Source organism: Phascolarctos cinereus, unplaced genomic scaffold (assembly GCF_003287225.1).
Source record: "Phascolarctos cinereus isolate Bilbo 61053 unplaced genomic scaffold, phaCin_HiC Scaffold_3;HRSCAF=262, whole genome shotgun sequence".
Lineage (NCBI taxonomy): Eukaryota > Metazoa > Chordata > Mammalia > Diprotodontia > Phascolarctidae > Phascolarctos > Phascolarctos cinereus.
Window position 1 is genome coordinate 128,279,260 of NW_027555736.1, and position 19,228 is coordinate 128,298,487.

The 19,228-nt window shown below is 34.8% G+C and overlaps 1 long non-coding RNA gene across 1 annotated transcript in view; it reads left to right on the top strand.

Moving 5' to 3' along the window:
* The window catches only part of LOC110192808 (uncharacterized), a 74,993-nt gene extending 58,991 nt beyond the window's left edge, over positions 1–16,002 (top strand). Inside the window, exons 2-5 of the long non-coding RNA XR_013485309.1 lie at positions 7,119–7,625; positions 9,455–9,540; positions 14,334–14,444; positions 15,731–16,002. This is a non-coding gene — a long non-coding RNA (uncharacterized LOC110192808). The remainder of the gene's footprint in view (positions 1–7,118; positions 7,626–9,454; positions 9,541–14,333; positions 14,445–15,730) is intronic.
* The last annotated feature ends 3,226 nt before the right edge of the window (positions 16,003–19,228 follow it).

A 19,228-nucleotide genomic window follows, 5' to 3' on the forward strand; every position in this document is an offset into this window, starting at 1 on the left:
CTGAAATTCCAATAGAAACTTAAAGCAAAGGTAATCAGAAGAGGAAAGAGGTGGACTTTCTTAAAATGCTTGGAGGTTCTGGACCTGTAGGCTCATTATGACTTTCACGATTGCCTGGATTTCATAGTTAACAATTATGTTAGTGTTTCCCATGCATACTATGAATTGAGTCTAATCATTAGAAAGATAGCTCTGATAGCTAAGGTTGTATAGCATTACATAAACACTGATTGCAAGACATATAAATGAGGAATAGTGCCAAATATTAGTCCATATGTCTCGTCTTGCTGATGACACTAATAAGTATATTTTGGTAATGGTGGTGATATCAGCACACAACTTACATGTGGGTACTAGGAATTTGTGAGAAAAGTTACAGTTGAGAAGAATGGTCTCAAAGTTAAGTGCCTGTGATACATGTCCAATGGGTAGAGTGCTAGGACTGGAGTCAGGAAGGCTCATCTTCATGAGTTCAAATCCAGCCTCAGATACTTACTAGCTGTGTGACCCTAGGCAAGTCACATAACACTGTCTGTCTCAGTTTCTTCATCTGTAAAATGAGTTGGAGAAGGAAATGGCAAAGCCCTCCAGTATCTTTGCCAAGAAAACCTGAATGGAGTTACACATCATGTGACATGGCTGAAAATGACTGAACAACAAAAGCTGTCAAGGCCAATCAAGATATACCAAAATAGGCAGAATATTATATCATGATAAAATAAAAGACCCGAGCATATTACAGATCAACTTCTAGGCCTGGTGCCAACAGATTCCAGCAAGCATTTTCCTAGAGATCAGAAAGTCATATTTAAAGGAATTTCACAACTTTTGTGAATCCATTTCTTCAAAATCGCACTGGCTCTTATGTACTATGAGACATAACATGTAGGTTGGCATAATGTAATGCAGAGGACTATACTTGTAGACAGAAAGATCTAGGTTCAAAACCTATCTTAAAAACTTACTAGCTGTATTAACCTGAACAATCACTTCACTTCTCTGAACCTCCATTTCTTTATCTGTAAAATGAGATAATTAAAGCACCTTTTAGGTGCTTAAAGGGTTGTTGTGGAGATGAAATAATAATAAAAGTGGCTTATGAACTTTGAAGTTCATAGAAACATATTTCTTTTCCTCCTCTTCCTTCTCTTATTCCTCTACTTTCTCTCTTTTCTTTTGCTACCACCACACTGGGTGGAAGACATAACCCAAAGAGAATGATACTTAGTGTTAGCCACCAACATTACCACCACCACCACCACCACCACTACTAACACCACCACCAAATCCATGATTTTATCTGCATAGTATTTCTACTGATATGGATTAAATAAACCATCAGTACCATAGCAGCAACTCTTTAATGAGTTGCTCTGACTGGAAATTTATTATCTAGAGACTAGAAAATGTTCTTGTGATCAGACCTTCTGATCTTACCTAATCAGATGTTGAAATGACAGATATTTCATCATTGAGTGTATATTTACATCTTTTCCCATCATGTTATTATTTGTTTTCCTATGTTTATGCTGTTTTGTCACTATTCAAGAATCTAGGTTAGGATCACCTCCAAGCCAGAATTAAGAGTCAGAGTAGACCTTCAGTAGATAGCAACTGTGTATTTCAAAAAGATAACCAGTTTTGTGAGTATTTATCATGCGTGTTGTACATTGAATCTAATCATCAGATAGATAATTCTGATGGCTGCTTATAACATTAAACAAATACCATGTGGAAGACATAGATCAAAGAGGAATGATAGTTGGTGTTAGTCAGCATGCCTTGTGTTGCTGATGTTAACAATAATGAGTGCTATTGAAATTAACTAGAATCTTAGCCAACTACTTAGATTTAAAAAAATTTGCATACACATAAAAATACAAATATAAAAGAAAATATTACAAGGTTGTGAAAACAGGACTACAGAAAATAGTTGAGTGTCATTCTATGCTGTGATTTCAACAATGCAGACATCTCCTTCCCCAATATAGCCTGTCAGTACCTTGTGACTTAGAAGAGTAAGAAGATCCTTAAGAGATGCTATGGCTAAAATATGTATCACCTAGTGATTAGTCTGGTGAAGACTTAGCTGTCCAAACTTAACTAGTCTGTTCCTGGGACAAAAGACATATAGGAAAGGCCTGTACCTGAATTCTAATAAGGATGGTAGGAATTACCAAGATTCTTATTTCACCAACATGTCCTTCAAGAAACTAGTCATTGATGCACCAAAACTAGGTATCAATCCAGATATATATATATATATATATATATGTTTGTGTGTGTGTATACATATATAAACACACACACATATATATGTGTATGTGTGTGTATGTATATGCATATACATATACATATATACATATGTACAATTTACATCTATGTGGTAGCCCAAAGCCCAAAGGGCACCACATATTGCCACAGAGGCAAGCTAAAGATCTTTCTTGTTCCCAATCCAATCCCCATTGTCTCACTGCTGCTTCCCAAGATATGCAGCATGTCCCCTATCAGCTGGTTATTGTTGTTTTTTCTGCTGCTGATGTTGTTAGCCATGTCCAACTCTTCATCACCTCATGGACCACAGCACATCAGGCCCTTATGTCCTCTACTATTTCTCAAAGTTTGTCCAAATTCATGTTCGTTGTTTCCATGATACCATCTATCCATCACATCCTGTCATCCCCTTTTTTCTTTTGCCCTCAATCTTTCCCCAAATTAGCGTCTTTTACAATAAGTACTCTCTTCTTGTCATGTGGCCAAAGTATTTAAGTTTCAGCTTCAGGATTTGACCTTCCAGTGAATAATCTGAATTAGTTTCTTTAAGTATTGACTGATTTGATCTCTGCTGCCCAAGGGACTCTCAAAAGTCTTCTCCAGCACCACAATTTGAAAGGATCAATTCTTCAGTGCTCACCTTTCCTTATAATCCAACTCTCACAGCCATATATTGCTACTGGAAAAATCATAGCTCTCTCCACCTTTTTTCAGCAAGGCAATCTCTCTGCTTTTTAGTATGCTATTCAGATTTGCCATAGCTTTCCTTCCAAGGAACAAGCGTCTTTTAATTTCATGGCTGCAGTTGCCATCTGCAGTGATTTTTGAACCCAAGAATGTAAAATCTGACACTGCTTCCATTTCTTCTCCTATTTGCCAGGGAGTAATAAGATCAGTTGCCAAGATCTTAGTATTTATGTATGTATGCATATATGTAAGTATGTGTTTGTTTGTCTGTTTATTTATTTATTTATTAGTTAAGATTCAAGCCAAGTTTTACACTCTCTTCTTTTACCCTTTGACCCCTTGGCCTTATTTTTATTTCAGATATGCAAGAGTCCTTCTGTTTTAACCTTTGGATTCACTATCATCTTGGCTGGAAAACATCTGTCCTTCCATTTTTGAAGGTCCTCAGGGCTTTGCCATCTGCCCAGATACCTTTCTTATAAGAACCTAAGTAGTCCCTTGTTTTTCCATGGGCCATGAACTGAACATGAATATGAGCCCTCTCCCAGTTAGAAAGTGAGTTTCTTGAGAGCAGGGACTCTCAGTTTTCTAACCCAACTAACATGTAGTAATCACTTCATTACAATTTTCTATTCTTTTCTATTCCATATATTTGTATTTATATGAATATATATATATATAAAATGTGTGTGTGTATAAGTGTATATATATGTATATATATGTATATATATATATATATATATATATATATATATATATATATATATATATATACATGTATAGTGTGTGTGTGTATCTGCAGTTTTGCTAATCTGTGTTTATGTCAACATGCCGCCCTCCCAGATAGGTAGATAGATAGATAGATTATATATGCACACGTGTTTGTATATATATATATATATATATACATGCTTGAAGAATAGATAGATAATAGATATATGTGTGGATATTCAGGTTTATATCCATATATACATATACGCAGTGCTACATGTTGCACAATAAGAATGACTTGAATTCAAGTCCAACCTTTGACAATACTGGGTGTGTGACACTGAGTAAACTGCCTAATCCCTGAGTGCCCCAGGTATTTCTCTAGGGCATGGAAACTGAAGAAGCCTAGCTGATTTGCATTAGTAGAGAGGATTTCCTAAATAGAAAATCGCTATACAACAATAATGTTACACAAACACACATTTTGAATTTTTTTCAAATGATAGCAATAATTTCTTAATTACCAAATTTAGTAAACTTAAACCTCCTTCCTCTTGACCTTACTGAAGCCTCTGACCTTAAGTACCATGGTACCTTTCCACTGACTTAGATCTGAAATTTTCTACAGATGTACTTTCCTCCATTATAATATGATCTTCATGAGAACAGGAACTGTTTTGCTTTTCTATTTATATGCTTAGTGCTTAGCATAGTGCTTTGTACACAATAAACATTCATTCATTCATTAATGTATTCATTCATATACAACCTCAGTGTCATCCTTTGCATTTTCTCTCACCTACCCTACATATTAAATCAGTGACCAAATCTCAATTTATCTTCATTACATCTTGCCTACACCTCCTTCTCTCCGCATACACAGCCTTGCCTGGACTAGTGCTCTATTTTATGCCTATCTTAAAACACTACATATTTTAATCCATCCTCTAAGTAGCAACCAAAGTGATTTTCCTAAAGCAGAGATCTGACTATACTACCTAGCTTTCTCAAGAAACTCTAAAGGCCCCATTATCTCTAGGATCAAATATAAATTCCTCTCTTTGGCATTTGAAGCTCCTTATGATATGGACCCTTCTTATTAGTCTTTGTACAAGCACTCTCCTGCATCCATTCTGCTCTCTAGATGTACTGTATATCTGATATGTACTCACTATGCTCTCTCCTGCCTGTGTCGTTGTGCTGGTTGTCTCTGTTTCTAGAAGATATCCCTCCTCACCTCCATACTACTTGGACTCTCTCTTTTCTTTGAAAACTCAGCTCAGGTGCCACCTTCTACATGAAGCCTTCCCTGATTCCTCTCCCTCTCAGTATATTCCCTTAAAAACCTATATAATTATACAGATAATACATACATGTTTATGCACAGACCTATATGTATATGTATACACATATGTGCATATGTGTACACTTTTCTTCCATTAGAATATAAGTTCCTTGGAGGCTGGGATTGTTTCATTTTTGTCTTTGTATTCTGCATGCTTAGCATAGTACCTATGATATAGGAAGAGCTTAATAAATGCTCATTGATTGATTAAACACATATACTGGGTATATTTGCATATATGTATGCATATAAGTAGGCATATATGTGTGTGTATATATACATATATATATATGTATATATATATATATATACCCATATAAACATATATCCTATCCATTTTGTTCATATACACATATGCACAGATGCTTTGAATATGTACTTTCATTTTTTAAAAAAAATCCAAGTACTTTGGCAAATGTTTAGTTAATTTGGTTGAGGTTAGCATGCTGTATAAAATACAAAAACAGGTGGGCAGATAGACTGGCAGCTGTGAAAATAAGTACCTTACAACTGTGGTAATTTGTAATTGGCATATTTGAACACTGATATGTATGAAACATGAACTGGTTAGGCAGAAGACCGATCTAGGGTTAATGGAATCTCACTCTAACTCCAGAACTGATTTCCCAGAACAGAAAAAAAATATCACTTCCCTCTTATTCTTTTTCAGTTTCTTCATCTGTAAAATGGGGGCAATGATATTGTTTTCTATCACTCAGGGGTATTTCAAAGATTTATGAGATTGGTTCTAAAAAACATCTTGAACTTTTGGAGAAAAGGTACTATGAAAAATAAAGTATAATAATTCATTTTGTTCTAGGACAGAGCCCTTGGGGGTCCCTGACTATGAACAAATGAAGTCAATTTTACTTGAGACAAGAGAAAAATGTTTCCATCTGAAATTTTAAATTCAGCAGAACACAAGGTTGCAGAATTATCTAGGCACAGTCTATACGAAAAAATACCCTTTTCTTTCATGTCTTTCAGGTCCTGTTCATATCAACTACACTTAAATTCTAGACTGTCTGACAATTAAGTCATCATACAGTCATAGTGAGATTGAAAATGGAGACTGTAAGCAAACACTTTCAGAATAACTGATTTCTTTTTCTCAGAGGCACTGTTGAGAATTGCTTTATATGAGTATATCAGCAATCAAGTCTATTTTCTTGCCCATGTAAAATTCACAAAAAGTGAAATTCCTAAACATACTGCTTTCTGCCCTTCCTTCCCTCCTTTTTCCCTATCTTTGTCTCTCTTGCTACCTCCACCCTTTCCCCCTAAACCTTTCACATCTCCAGGAAAAGCCTCATGGGATATTAGCCAATTTTTATTGTTAAATATACTTCCATCCTTGGTAATGATCTACAATTTCATAGAAACAAACATTTACTGTCTATTTAATTATATGATGATTTTGGCACCAGTGAGTACTTTGTAGAGGAAATGCTGCTTGGCAGAGGAATAACCTTGCCATTATTTTAACTCAAAGTGTTATTCCCCCACTCAGCACCTACCCCCACAGAAACATCTAAGTGCTGATTGAGAAGATTTTCTGCATATTTTCTTTGTTTCTGAGATTTTCTGTGCATTGTAAAGCAGATACATTAAAAAAAACCTTTTGTGTTCCTTTTACCTGCTTAACTCATAAGCCTCAATTTTATCTCACCTTTGACCTGCAATGAAGGAAAGAAACATTAAATGTTCTCTTTATTTGACATTACAAGTACTACATTGCCTTTTGGCGATTATCTAATAGTATCATATCACCATTTGATTTTCATTTTTAATTTAAAGTAACTTAACATTGGACAATTTAACAGTCCTGGACCCTGGAGTCTTACATTTAGCTACAGGGAAGGTGTTTTTTAGGCTAGAGGTGTATCCAGCTTCTCCTTTGGATAGAAACAATAGCAGACACTTTTATAGGGCATGAGCACTAATTTGGTAGTGTTGTGATATTGGAAGCTTTGCACCCAATCCATCATCCTCTTTACCTGGAGAGAAGCGCCAAGCTAAATAAACCATCTAAAGCTACCAAACACAAGGTTAGTATTCAAACATTTTAACATTAAAAAGTGTTCTTTTTTGTCTTTTGTAGGTCCACATCCAGAGGTCACAGAATCTCAAATATGGAAGGAAACTCAAAGTGCATCTAGACCAGTCCATACCTGATTGAGAACTTATTCTCCAACATTTCCAAAAAGCAATCAACCAGCTTTAACTAGAAGACCTTGGTTGAAGGGAAACATCCTGAGGCTGCCTATTTCTTTTCTGGAGAGCTCTAATTTTTAGAAGTCTTTACCACTGAAAAGTGTCTTCCTGCATTGCTTCTAATTCTGACTTCTGGGTCCAAGAGAAATTAATCTAATCCATCTTCTATGGAGCTGTCTTCAGATAGTTGAAGACAGCTATAATGACTCTTCTAAGTCTTCTCTTTCCCAAAATAAACATCCCCAGTTTATTCAACTAATCCTTATGTGGCACAAATTTAAGGTTCTTCATCCTTCTGGTACCCTTCCTTCTGAATGCACTCCAGATTAGTAATATCTTTCCTAAAATGGAGTACATAGCACTGAACACAATATTCATGAAGTTGTCTCATTGGGTAAGAATATAAGAGAATATCATCTTCCTCATTCTGAACATCATGTGTTCAGTGTTCTCTCTCTCTCTCTCTCTCTCTCTCTCTCTCTCTCTCTCTCTCTCTCTCTCTCTCTCTCTCTCTCCTCCATGTCTGTGTGTCTGTGTATCTGTCTGTGTGTGTGTGTGTGTCTCTCTCTCTGTCTCTCTCTGTCTCTCTCTGTCTCTCTCTCTCTCTCTCTCTCTCTCTCTCTCTCTCTCTCTCTCCCCCTTCTTAAAGCTATATTGATGCTATCCGGAAGGGGACACAAAAATGTCCTGCTGGCACAAGGGTCACATTCCAGGAAGCATTTTCCTTCTTCAATTCTGCTGACTATGTACAAGACTGCCAAGCTTAGCTTTTAAAAACAACCAGGTTTGTGGCCAAAGTTAAACCAGCCACTGGCAATTTTCCAGTTCCATCAGGGAAACTTCCTAAAGGAATAAGAGGGCAAAGACACGTCTTTGCACTTCATTTAAAATATTAACATCTTATTACCTCTGTCTTCTGCCCCTTACCTTCTATAATAAAATCAATTGGCCAGGGGTGTGAGGGGAAAACTCCTCCCCTTCAACTAACTATGAGTATACCTTAACAGCAAAGCAACTAACTTCTACAGAGAAATCTTAACTGATCACAAAACTACTATCAAGATTATAAAAGGATCTAGAAAGAAAAATAGTAAAGGTGGAACCGTTCAACACTATACTTTTAGAATATGTTAAATCCAAAGGCAATAAAATAAGATGTTGTAGAATTGAACAAAATGCTGGAAAATTATATGACACATATATGGAAAAGATCAAATGATTTTATTAGACAATTGTTTTTTTTATTCAAATGTGTAAAAGACCTTTACAAAAATCAATTACATTCTAGGTCCCAAAGACGTTATATTCAGAAAAGCAAATCTTTAACTCTACTTTTATAGACCATAATGCAATTTGAATGGACTCAATAAAGGAAATAGAATAAAAAGATGCAGACCTAAGTGGAGACTAAAAAATGATTCACTTAAGAATGAGTGGGTCAAAGCCCACATTATAGAAACAATAAGAAGTTATATTAATGATAATGGCAATAACAAGGCAACATTTCAAAATTTATGGTATGCATGTAAACTGAATCTTAGAGGCAATGTATTTCCTTGAATGATTATATTAGCAATGGTTGTTGTCTTTTGTGTTCAAAGAGGACCAAAATGACATCACTATGTCACGGTCAATGTACAATATGTCTGACTATAGCTGATCAGACTAATAGGAGCTCAGAAGGCTCTACCACAGGTCAGGCACCAATAGTCTGTATGAACATTTGGAGTGGAGATGTCTCTACATTTGTGCATCTCTTGTTTCTTTTGAACTACTGCAATTCTGCTTTGCTCGTAGTGCACAGTGACTTCTTTGATGCAGGAATACCACACTGAGTGGTCCTGTGCCAGTGTCTCCCATGTCTTACAATCAATTCCAAAATTTTTTGGAGAGACTTATATGTGAGTTCTCTACAAAACAATCTTTCAGGCAAACATATATTTGGCATTAGAACAAAGTGGTCAGCCCATTGGAGTTGCATTCTCTGCAGCAGAGTTTGAATGGTTGACAGTTTAGCTCATGTAATCTAGTATTTTGTCTGGCCAGGTGATCTTCAGAATCTTTCTAAGACAATTCAAATGGAAGTGATTCAGTTTCCTGGCATGATGCTAGTAGACTGTCCAGGTTTCACAAGCATACAGCAATGAAGTCAGCACAACAGCTCTGTAAACCTTCAGTCTGGTAAGCAGCCTAATACCTCTTTTCTCCCACACTTTCCTTCAGAGTCTCCCAAACACTGAGCTACCTTTGACAATGTGGGCATCAGCCTTATCATCTATGTGTATATCCCTGGAAAATATACTACCAAGGTAAGTGAACTGGTCCACAACATTCAAAATCTCTCCATTTGCTGTAACTGATGGCTCCACATATGAAAAGTGTGGTGCTGGCTGATGGAGAACCTATGTTTTCTTGGTGTTAAATGACAAGCCAAAATTAGCACAAGTGGCAGAGAAGTGATTGATACTCTGTTGCATCTCAGCCTCAGAGGCTGCACTGAGTTCACAAACAAATATGAACAAAAAGTCATACACCAACTCTCTTTCCATTTTAGTCTTGTAGCCTTTTCAAGTTAAATAATTTGCCATTAGTGTTATAGCTGACCTTGATGCCATTTTCATCTCTGTTGAAGGCATCCATAAACAATATTGAAAACATCATTCTAAAAAGCATGGGAGCAAGTACACAGCCCTGCTTTACTCCATTGGTGACTGGGGAAAGTACAAATTTTGCTATGACCTTCCAAAGAAGATGTATTTCAAGGAAATATATTTCCTTGAATGCTTATATTAATAATAGTGAAATAGAGAAGATGAATGAGCTGTATGTGGTGAAAAACTAGAAAATCATCAAGAAAACAATAACCAAAGAACAAAAGATGAGATCAGTAAGTTCAAAGGAGAAATCAACAGAATTAAAGTAAAAAAATTAGTAAATAAAATGAAAACCAATTTTTAAAAGATCAATGTGTTTATAAAACATTAGCAAAATTAACTTCAGAAAAGAGAGAGAACCAAATTGCTCATATGTAAAACAAGAGTAAAATCACCACAAATAGTGGAGAAATGTTTAAAAAATACTTATTGGACTATATTATATCACTGAAAGGTAGAATCTTACAAAGCATACAGATCTGATCTTGGTTTCAGGAAGACATGTTTTTAAGTTCTGATTTGTACTGGTTTTATGATCTAGGATAAATCATTTAATTTGTAAGTGCTGTGCGTTTTTCTCTAAAAACAGAAACTGTAGAAAAGAAGCAGGTCTGCCCTTATATGAAGTATTTTGTCATTGAAAGCTATTTTCGTTGGTGTAATCATAGATCCAGACAAAATGCACTCCCCTATTACTAAATTATTATAAAATTATACTATTAAGTTATTATATGTCAGCAAAACATAATGTAAAAGAAAAAGTGAATGTAAGAATATAAAATAAATGTATTATTATGGAAAGAGTGCTAGATTTGGAGTCATTCGCTTTGGATTTAAATTTCAATTCTGTAACTTACTATCTGTGTGATCTTAGACAAGAGACTTAGCCTTTTCTGGCTTCGATTTTCTCATATGTATTTTTTTTTAAATGGAATTTGATTAGATAATTTCTTTAGTTCCTTTCAGTTCATAGATCTCTGATCATATTGAATTGACAAAAGCGAAATGGGGGGCGGAGCCAAGATGCAGAGTGAAAGCAGTAACTTGCTTGAGCTGTCCCCCAAACTCCTCCAAATACCCCTAAAAATGGCTATAAACAAATTCTAAAGCAGCAGAACACACAAAAAGACAGAGCAAAACAAATTTCCAGCCCAAGACAGCCTGGATGGTCGATTGGAAAGACATATTACGTCAGTCTGGTAGAAGAGCGCAGCTCGGCATGGGCGTGCAGGCCCCACCGAAGCTGGAACAGGCCTCAGAGGAATGAATCACAGGCTGCTGTGGTGGTTTCCAGACTCCTCAATCCAGGAATGCCGAAGACAATTTAGAAGGTCAGTGGGAAAAGTCTGTTTTTGTGTGGAGAGAGGAGTTAGGTCAGAGCCAGTTCCAGAGCACACTGGGGTGGTGGCTGTATCTTGAGTTTCCAGCCCACAGACTGAGAGGGAATCAAGTGGTTGATCAGAGGGGGACTTCAGGGATCTCTTTGCTGGGTGTTGAGTCAGGAATCTCTTGCTTTGCCCACGCTTGGATCTGGGTCACAGTTCTGGGTGGTGGTCCTGGGGTGAGGAGGAGCACTGGCATGGTGGAGCTTATAGTGGCAGTGGAGAGGAAACCCTCCTCACAGTTCCAAGAGAGAAAAGACTGCTTGTGGCTGGTCACTCAAAGAGCAGAGCACAGGCCAGGAAAACAGTAAACACCTTGAACCTTATCATACCACCTTGGAAGAACTGAAAATTTACAGGTCCCTAGAAGTATCTCTGAAAACAGCTATACGAACCCCCAAAGCTTGGGACAGTACATTCTCTACATTGGAAGCAGACTCTTACCTTAACTAAGTGTTTAAAACTCAAGTAGTTGGCTAGGATCATAAGCAAACCTCGCAAAAAGAGTCAGACTGTATTATCTTACTTTGGTGACAAAGAAGATCAAAACATACAACCAGAAAAAAGACAACAAAGTCAAAGCTCCCACATCTAAAGCCTCCAAGAAAAATATGAATCCATTCCAGGCCTTGGAAGAGCTCAAAAGGGATTTTGAGAAGCAAGTAACAGAAGTAGAGGAAAAACAGGGAAGAGAAATGATAGTGATGCAAGACAATCATGAAAAACAAGTCAACAGCTTGCTAAAGGAGACTCAAAAAAATACTGAAGAAAATAACACCTTAAAGAATAGCCTAACCCAAATGGCAAAAGAGGTCCAAAAAGCCAATGAGGAGGAAAATGCCCTAAAAAGAAAAATTGGCCAAATGGAAAAGGAAGTCCAAAAGATTACTGAAGAAAATAATTCCTTAAAAATTAGAATAGAGCAATTGGAAGATAGTGACTTTATGAGATATCGAGACACAGTAGAACAAATCCAAATGAATGAAAAATTAGAAAACAATGTGAAATATCTCATTGGAAAAACAACTGACCTGGAAAACAGATCCAGGAGAGAGAATTTAAAAATTATTGGACTATCTGAAAGCCATGATCAAAAAAAGAGCCTAGACATCATCTTTCAAGAAATTTTCAAGGAAAACTGCCCTGATATTTTAGAACCAGAGGGCAAAATAGAAATTGAAAGAATCCACCAATCTCCCCCTGAAAGAGATCCCCAAAGGAAAACTCCTAGGAATATTTTAGCCAAATTCCAGAGTTCCCAGGTCAGGGAGAAAATATTGCAAGCAGCCAGAAAGAAACAATTCTAGTATGGTAGAAACACAATCAGGATAACACAAAATTTAGCAGCTTCTACATTAAGGGACTGGAGGGCATGGAATATAATATTCTGGAGGGCAAAGGAGACAGTATTACAACCAAGAATCACCTACCCAGCAAAACTGAGTATAATCCTTCAGGGGAAAAATGGTCATTCAGTGAAATGGAGGACTTACAAGCATTCCTGATGAAAAGACCAGAGCTGAATAGAAAATTTGAGTTTCAAATACAAGACTCAAGTGGAACATGAAGAGGCAAGACAACTACATCAACAACAAAAGTGGAGGCACCATTCACTGGTCTTTGTCCCAGATTGCATAACCTGCTCATTCTGTGGCATCTACTATAGTCACAAGGTGATCTGAGGGACAAAAAGAGGGATTTTTTTACCTTGTGAAAAATTAATATTTCTCTTATATTCAATAATTAATTATTGTATTGAGACCAAGGTTTTCCCACTTTTCTACTTCCTAATTCAGAAACCAACTAGTATGGGAAATCTCTTAAAGATTTAACTAAGCCAAGATCTAATCAGAGCATATGGAAGTGATTGTTGATAAATCTAAATAAATTATTTAAAAAAAAGATCTAATCAGACAGTAAAACAAATTCTAAGTGCAGGCTAATAGGTACATTCTTGCTCATTATACTTGCTCAGACAGGTCCTGGAAAAATGTTGATTTTCTCTATCATTAAGACAGGTAATATGGAAATTGGTGTCTCTTTCACCAAAATTTGAATGACCTAAGTCACATACTCCAAGATAGCCCACCTCCCATTTGACTAACCAATCAGAATTGAGTAGGTATCCCTTGGGAACACTTCTTCAGAGGGCATATAAACTGTGACCTCACTGCTATTAAGGTCTTTGGTCTAAGAGAGATGGCCAAAAGACCATCCTTTGATTAATAACTTTCTGGCCTTATTAATAAAATGATTGAGTTATGCAGAAACTATGTCTCTCAAACCTTTTTAAATGTCACAAACCTATAAAGAGGCTGTGAGTGTCTGGGTTAGGGTTATAACTTCCCTGAGAGATGGATACTAGGAGGGAGTCAAAGAGTAGGCGGAGACAGAAAGGAGAATATTGAGCTATAATGTGTGAAGAGAGAGTTGGGATTGGTTGTACTGGCAATAATCCCATTTTACTGGGAGGTTGGAATGTCATTCCTTTTCCATTTCACTGATTGGTTGATTACACATCCTATGGGGTCAGGTTATGTTCAACTTGGAGTCAGAAAGTCGTCCCCACCTTGAAGAACACTGCCATATAAAACAAAAGGAATGATAAAAAAAAAAGAAAAAAGTGAAATGGATGATTTCAATAAAGCAATATAAAAAAAGATAAATTGAGCTGTCCACTAATGATCTTCCACATTTTTATATATATATTTAAATATATATATATATATATATATATATATATATATATATATATATATATATATATATAACCCTGAATAATGTATTCATGAGTGAATCAAAAGACATTTTTAAAATAAATAATTCTGGATTCAGAATGAATAGATTTGGGTTTGAATTCTAACTTTGCCATTTGGTATCTACATGGCACTGAGCAAATAACTTCTCTGGGCCTCAGTTTTCTCAATAGTAAAATTTAAAAAAAATGAAGAACATCACCTGTAAGATCTCCTATAGGTCTAAATCTAAATCTGTGATCCTATAATATTCAAAGCTGTTGATAATTTAAAAAAAAATACATACAACACTCTATCAGTTTTTTTTTAGGAGGGAAAAAAATGTGTTTCTGAATCCAAACCAGAGAAGGAAAAGAAGAGAAAGAACTATTGAACAATATCTTTGGGGAAATATCCATGAAAGAAAATATATAAAACACAAGTAAGTGAATACAGAATTATAACAAAAATTATTTATTATGATGAAGAGGTATTTATTAATGCTAGTATGGTTAATAGAAGCAATTTGCAAAATAAAACATGTTAATAGTAAAAATAATGAGGATCTATGATTATATGACTAGAAAGAACTTTTAAAATAAATAAAACATTTTTGTATTTTTAAAATATATATGTATATATAAATAGAAATATTTTCCTTAATATGATGGAAGACATATTTGAAACCAAGAGCTAATATTTTATATAATGGAGAAATCTTATAACTCTTCCCATTTAGAGTAGGAATTTAGTGTGTCCCTGTTTTCATGATTTGAAATAATAACAATGGAAATTTTATGCCACTTTGAAGTTTGAAAAATGTTTTCTATATATCATATAATTTCATCACCATACAAGCTTTTGAAGTACTACAGGCATTTCTATCTTCAGAGAAAGAAAATGAGAACTAGAGAATTTAAGCAATTTGCCAATGTGCATACAGCTAGTCAGCATCAAAGGCAGAACTGAACCTTGAGTCTCTCTTTATTCCAAATCCAAAATATTTTCTATTAGACATGCTGCCTGGCATAATCCCAGGCATTATGGCTATATCCATAAGATAAGAAAAATAAAATATTAATAATTTTTAAAATTAAAAATAAAGAACAAATAAAACATTGGTAAAAATCATTTTTGCATTAAAATATGATTGTGTATTTAGAAAACTGAAAATATCAACAAAGATATTAAGCAAAATAACAGAAATGTTCAGAAACATAGTGTATATAAAATACAATAACATTATTAGGCTTTCTATATATCACCAATAAAAATCAGGAAATATGAGAAGAGAACAATAACTATCATTTTAGAAATGGAGAAACGGGGAATCAGTATATCAATACATAAAAAGGGCTTACATAAAATCAACTATACAGCAATTTTTACTAAAAGAAAAAATAATTAAAATTTGTATTGATATTTTTCATTTTTACATTATCTTCATTTCTAAAGAAATTTCATTCCCTTACCTGTCTTATAAAAAAGAATAAAAGGAAAAAAAGAAAAAAAAACACAGAAGTTCATAAAAACTATTCCCAACCAATCTAGTCAGATAGTATATATAGTATATACAATGTTCCACACCTATAGTGCTCCATTTAAATCTCTGTCTTTTCTTGGTGTCATGCTTGGACGTTATAATTGTAAATTATTATGTTTTTTTTTCTGTTATTAATGTTCCTTACATACACATTGTTCTGGTGATTGTATGATTTTCCTGGACAGAAATTCAAAATGGTGGAAAGAGTGGCAGAAGAACAACTTCCCCAGGAAGAATAGCTGCAATAATGATTAGGCAATCTAAAGATACACATTTTCTAACTCATATCTATATAAAGTGAAGGCCAGAAGATCGTGGGCCCTTATGGAATGGATCCTGCCAAAAAAAGACCAGCCTTAGGAATTCAGTACTTTGAAGCCTCTTTACAACAATGAGCCGGAGATCCCTGGAGATCAGAGCTTTGTACCCAGATATAAGGGAGAGGGTTCAAATTGAAAATAATAATAATGATAATAATAAATAATTAAGATTGTAGTATGTGGAAGCATTATTTCAAACAACAGATGAACCAGGGTCAATAATTGCAGTCATGTACCTCAGTCATAAGGGAAAGGGTCAAACAATAAATGCTTGTCCTGGGAGGCCTGTCTATGGAAGCATCCTAGTATGTAGACCAAGATAAGTTAGCAAAACATGAAGTCTGCAGCTATATATCCCATTCCAGAACACCAACTACTCACAAATTAGGGTTATTTAGATTCTGTAGTTGTGTTGCTGTGACCCCAGACTGAGATAAAGAGCTTTCCAAATTCTGACCAGGAGAGCAATGATAAAACCATATCCTAAATCAGAATAAACTCTAAAATTGGTCATGCCGTAAGTTTCTGAAAGTCTGCAACTCAATGGCCTGAACTACCCTGAGATCTTTGGGGAAAAAAACACAGTGCTCAGTACTCAAGGGAAAGAGTGACAGGACCACAGATTATACAGATGTAGGCCAAGTAAGGGCCCAGCTTTTCTTAATTTAAAAGTTCACAAAGCCTGGCACTGACACAAAGTCCCAATTCAGGAAGTGAGGACAGATAAATGAGTAAACAAAAGAAACTGATGTTAGAGAAATACTTTAGATCTAAGGCCACCCAAGACAGAAATCCTAAAAAGAATAATTTCACAAGATCTACAAAGAAGGGTTCAAACAAAAACATAGGATAACCCTGAGGACTACTATAATTCATAGAAGAAATAATGGGAGTTTAAATGATATCAGAATTATGGTATGTATGAAATCAGAACTCTAGAAGAAAGAGGAATTAGCAGTTTAATATAAGAAATATACAACATTATTGAAGTGACAGACACTAAAAATTAGAACATACCACATAGAAAGTAATGATTCTGTGAGACTACAAGGAAACCAAAAGAGTGAAAAAAAGAAAATTCTATCAAAAACAATTGAATAGGAAAATCAGTTAAGAAAAGATAACTTGGGAATCATTGGACTACCTGAAAACCATGATTTTAAAAAGCTTAGCTACGGTCAAATTGTGAAAGAAATGTGTTTATGTCAATTAGAAGCAGAAGGCAAAGTAAAAAATATAAATAAGCCAACAGTCATTTATTCAATGAAATCCCAAAGTAAAAATTCTGAGGCCCATATTAACTAAAATTCAGAGCTTCTAGATCAAAGAAAAAAGTACTACAAACAACCAGAAAAAATAATTCAAATCCTTAGGAGATATAGGTAGATACATAAAACTTGCCAGCTACAATTATAAAGAAGAGAGCTTGAAATATGATATTCCAAAATATAAAGATGTGTAGGCTCACAATCAAAATAACCTACCTGGCAAAATTGAATCTAGTCCGATAGGTGAAAAAAATGGACCACTGATGAAATAGAGAAGTTGTAAGAATTCTTTATGGAAAGAAAAAATCAAGTAGAAACTTTGATAAGCCAAGTGAGGTCTCTAGAAAAAAAAACACAAAAAGGTAGATACATTTCAACAATTTGAAGAGTAATGGTCATCTTCATGATGTGTCACCTCAAAATGGTAATGTCTTTAAGGGTCATAGAGGTAGTTAATAAAACAGGATCTGGAATGGTTTTAATACAGTTTCATGAGCTTAAGAGAAGAAAAACAAAAGGAAGAAAAGGAACATACCATGGAAGAAATGGAGAGAAAATGAATTGAACTTACTTTGTCACGTAATTAGTGTTCAGGAAAAGATTTTATAAACCTAGAGAAAAGGGTGGGGAAGTCACTTTTATCTGAAACATACAAAGGAAGGTTGAACACACACACATTAGCACACAACTTGGTGTAAAATACATTACACTCAACAGAAAAATGTGGGATCAGGAAGAGGAATGAGGGGCATCTATATATTTAAAGAGAAAATTAATCAATTTGCAAGGAGCAAAATACTAAAAAGCATAAGTATTAGAAACTCGGTGTATCAAGTTCACTCTAAGACAAAACAAACAAACAAACAAACAAAAAGATACGGGCCTGCATAGAACTTTAGACAACTTAAATGTTATAACTACTTGGTGATTAATGAAAGGGAACAGAAAAAATATACATATTTCTCATCATTTTAAAATAAAATGTTGTCACAGGGAAAACAACAACATATCAAAAAGATAATATACAATGATCTAGTCGACTTATACCAGGAATGTAGTGCTGATTCCGTATTAGGAAAATTATAAACATAATAAACCTTATTAATAAAAATAAAATAAAAAAACAATTTGGTTATATAAATATATGCTCTAAAAGTTTTTACTTACCTTAGAGGGCTAGAAAATTTTACAAAATTAATCAATCATATTGCTTTCTAAACTTCACAGCAGTTTTTATTGAATAGTGAGTCTTTACTCCAATTGTTAGAATTAAGGAGTTTATTAAAAACTATGCTACTATATTTCTTTACATCTGTATATTGGATACTTTGTCTCTTCCACTGATCAACTTTGTTATTTACTATACAATGCCAAATTATTTTGATGATTACTACTTTACAGTATAGCTTGAGACCTAGTACTTCTAGACCCCCTTTCTTCTCACTTTTTCCCAGTATTTCACTTGAAATTTTTTACCTATTGTTCCCCCAGATTAATTTTTATTTTTTTCTAGCAGTATAAGGTGATGCTTTGGTAGTTTTACTGATGTGGCACTGGATATGTTTATTAATATATGAAGTATTGTCATTTTCATTATATTGTCAAGGCCAAAACCGTGAGAGTATCATTATAACAGTTTTGTGGAAAAGTGGAACTCATTCAAATGTCAAAATCTTGCCCTAATAGCAACCCCTAATTTAGTTCCCCTTCAGAGTGAGCTAATCAGTAATTTCAGTTTTTTCTATGTTTTTGTATATGATAGGGGTTCTTATAAGTCTTCATCTGGATTTCCTGAGAGATAAAAGGAAGTTTGTTTAATACATAGTTGAGAACAGAGCACAGAACAGGCATGTCAACATACTTGTGGGGAGCATTCCTATCAATCAACATATTAATTAAACAACTAACATTTTTTATTATAAAGCTTTCATTTTTCTCTCCCTTTCCCCACTGAGGCAAGAGAAAAAGAAAAAAAATAAAACTTCTATCACAAATATGTATGTCAATCAAAAATAAATTTCAGTATTGGTCATGTCCCCAAAATGCAACTTAAATTTATTAAGTGCCTGTTATATGCCAGACACTATTCTGTGCT